This window comes from Petaurus breviceps, unplaced genomic scaffold, assembly GCF_028583685.1.
Source record: "Petaurus breviceps papuanus isolate PSGF00001 unplaced genomic scaffold, PetGlider_PUasm1.0 126, whole genome shotgun sequence".
In the NCBI taxonomy this organism is placed as follows: Eukaryota; Metazoa; Chordata; class Mammalia; order Diprotodontia; family Petauridae; genus Petaurus; species Petaurus breviceps.
The window spans coordinates 50,731,637-50,734,900 of NW_027185655.1; the positions used below are offsets into that span (position 1 = coordinate 50,731,637).

General features: G+C 39.0%; 1 pseudogene; it reads left to right on the forward strand.

Annotated features, from left to right (window-relative positions):
• The first annotated feature begins 586 nt into the window (after nt 1-586).
• LOC138170863 (ubiquitin-like protein 7 pseudogene) lies at nt 587-1,878 on the forward strand (annotated as a pseudogene).
• Nucleotides 1,879-3,264: the final 1,386 nt, after the last annotated feature.

Consider the following 3,264-nt stretch of genomic DNA (forward strand, 5'->3'; position numbering starts at 1 on the left):
AGTACAACCACAAGCAGTGTTTATCCTGCTTAACCTTTTAGCATTAAACAGAAAACAGATTCTCTAGGATCCTGGATTAGCTTGGTTCACTGTTTTTTGTTTGTTTCCTAAATCAAGTAAAAGTACTGAAAGAGTAAGTTATATAGCTAACATCATTTTGAGAGTATAAAAGACTTCCTGTATTTTTTTCTCTTTAATCCTACAACATTTACTTACCGCCTGTGCATCTTTAAAAGAAAGAAACTATTCCCACCCCATTTCGCCAACTTTCGCCAACTCCTTTTCTTACGCCAACTCCTTTACTTACTCTATTTGCTTCTGGACTTGGAGTCAAGAGACCGATGTTCAAATCCTAGATCTTTCATTAACTACAAAATTAAGGCAGCTTATTTAACTTGGCGCTGCTGACCTCCCAGAGTGATTGAGAAGACAGTGCCTTGTAAACTTCAAAGCAGTGTTCATTCATTTCCACTCATTCGACAAGTTTCATCAGGTGCTTCTATCATGCTAGGCAGAATATTCGATGCTAGAGACAAAAAGAAAAGAAAAACAAACGAGACTTGCCCTCAAATAGCTTACATCCATAAGGGGAAGGAGATTATGTACACAAATCAGTAACTAGAAAAGGTATATGAGGTCATTTCGGCAAGAAGATGGCAACTAATAAGCAGCGGGGATCCAGATACAGCAGTCTGACAGGAGCTAAACTTTGTTGAAAGGAGTAATGAGCCTTGGAAGGCAGATGTCAGAGGCAGGCAGAAGTCACATTGCAAAGGGTTTTAATGCCAAAGAGTAGAATTTGTATGTTATCCTTCAGGCACTAATGAATCCTGGGAACATCTTACATATGTATAAATCTGTTGCTATGACTGTTATTGTTATTGTTATTATCAAGGTATAATAATAATAACAGTGCTTTAGGATCACTAACGGCATCAACAAAAGCCTGAAGGGTGATGGAACCTGATGTTTATGTCAGAACGATATGAAACAAGTTATTGTTTTTGTTTTAAACTATATTTAAATTGGGTTGCTGCCAGACTCCCCACACCCCCTTTCCTTCTACCTCAATTCTAGGATGAAAGGTTTCAGAGCTAGGGTGGATGATGGAATCAACCAAGAGGATATCTACTGCTAAGGAGTCTCTGTCCTCAAGGAGGTTATATTCAAAATCCATTTGCCAGTTATCGATACAGAATATGCCTTGGGTGCCTTCAATATATCACTTTTTTAAGAAGTTCATCACTGGTAATTTGCAGGAGTCAGACCCGGAACTGGAGCTTGTTTTTCTAATATAGTGTGGTCAAAAGTTAAAGCATGACCTCACCCTTGATTTCTATGGCAGTCAGGATGGGGTCCACAGTCCATGTTCTGTAAAGCATTATGGCCTGACCCAGATCATAAAGTAGAACCCGTAGCCAAGGTGGCTCCCGTGAGGGAATTCTGGTCTTGCACGTTGCATTTTATAGCAGTCCTCCCTACAGAGATGTAATCTTTAAGATCTGGGAGAAAAAGGATCACAGGATCAGATAACTATGACCACCTCAAGTCTCAGCAAGGATCCTGCTGCACTGGGGATGTTTTAGGACAAGGATCTCCTCCATCTTTGTTGATCCCACCATACTGGATAGCTGGTCCCCATTCACTCTGCATCATTCTGGTTCTACACTTGGTGGCAGGCAGCACTCCTCTCCCAGTGCATACACCTCCTCACTCAGTTGGCCTTCTAGTTCCTACAGGGGCATGTCATATAATTTCTTATTGGAAGGATTCTCTAATTATGAAGAGGATTTTCATTCAGACTTGAGGCTCACACCCTCCAAAAGCACATTTAGGCCACACCCAGCATCTTTGCCCTCAGCATATCACACAGAGTGAGCTAGATATAGTGGTGGCCCTGGTCAATCCCTGGGAAAGCAGGACTCATCCCCCTGCTTCTGGTACCTACAGCCACTCCTAAGCTACCTCTCCAGTGTTCACCAGTGACGAGTGAGGTAATTCCATTACTAGCAACCTCTTTAACCAGGCCCTCCCAGCATGCCCTGCAGGTCTCAAGTCAGACAAACTTCTCACAACCAATGGCAGCTTCTAGTTTAGCAACTTTAAGATGAGTATGCATGTTGATGAACTGAGCTTCAGGCACCTGGAGGGGATACCTAGGCAGCCTGTGAATTCTTCTTTGCTGGCAGGGCCCCATTGACCTCTTTTGGAGGCTATAACATATGGGCCAACTGGGATTCCATAAAGGTAAGATGACTGTAAAGGTCCTGAAATCAATATATTTCCCCCATCCACTTTATGTGGAAACTAAAAAAAAAATTATTTACAAGAGCTGATATAAGTATATGCATGATATTCTATGGAAGAAGTTATATAACTGATGTCATCAAAGAATTGTATGGTTAAAAGGAACATAGATCAGTTTTGCTTTTTGTTTGTATGAGAGCAAATGATAACCAAGGGAAGCCCAAATGAGCATCAACAATGTTACAATATCAAAATAAAAGGGGGAATCCCCTCAGTACACTGGGTGGACAAGTAGTTAAGAATTTATGAGAAGACAGCTACATTAAGGACATCCCAATGTCTGATATGGATGGTTTGCAATATGTATTGTTGAAGGAAAAATCTACCTTGATAAGATCACAAAGTCACAGAATATTGGAAATAATTCTCTCGTAGGAAGTAAAGACATTAAAAATCATTGCATTCATAAATTATATGTGAGTGGTCTACTGTAAAATACTCTATAGGGATCTGCTCTAATGCTCTCTCTCTCTGTCTCCACTTATATATATATATATATATATATATATATATATATATATATATTTGTGTATACATGTGTTTATGCACATATAACATGCAATACATGCAAATATATATGTGTGTATTTCTATACTCCTACTATACAGCTGTTGACCTTTTTTTATGGAAATAAAAAACAAAATAAAAATATTACAGTATCTTATTGTAGAAAAAAACCTTAGACAGAGTGCTAGAAATTCTGTATTCTAGCCTGAAAACTATTACTGGTATATGTGTGTGTATGTGTGTGACTGTGTGTATGTGTTTGTGTGATTTTCATCAGGTCATTTCTTCCATTTCCTCTCTAAGGATCTCATTAACCTCAGTTGTAAATGAGATCAATTTCAAGACCCCTAAGGTTTTTGTTTTGTTTTTGCTGTTTTGTTTCTTTTCTTTTCTTAGATCTGACATGTTTGGGTTAACAGATCAGCACATTCTCCATTCAAGAAATCTTGT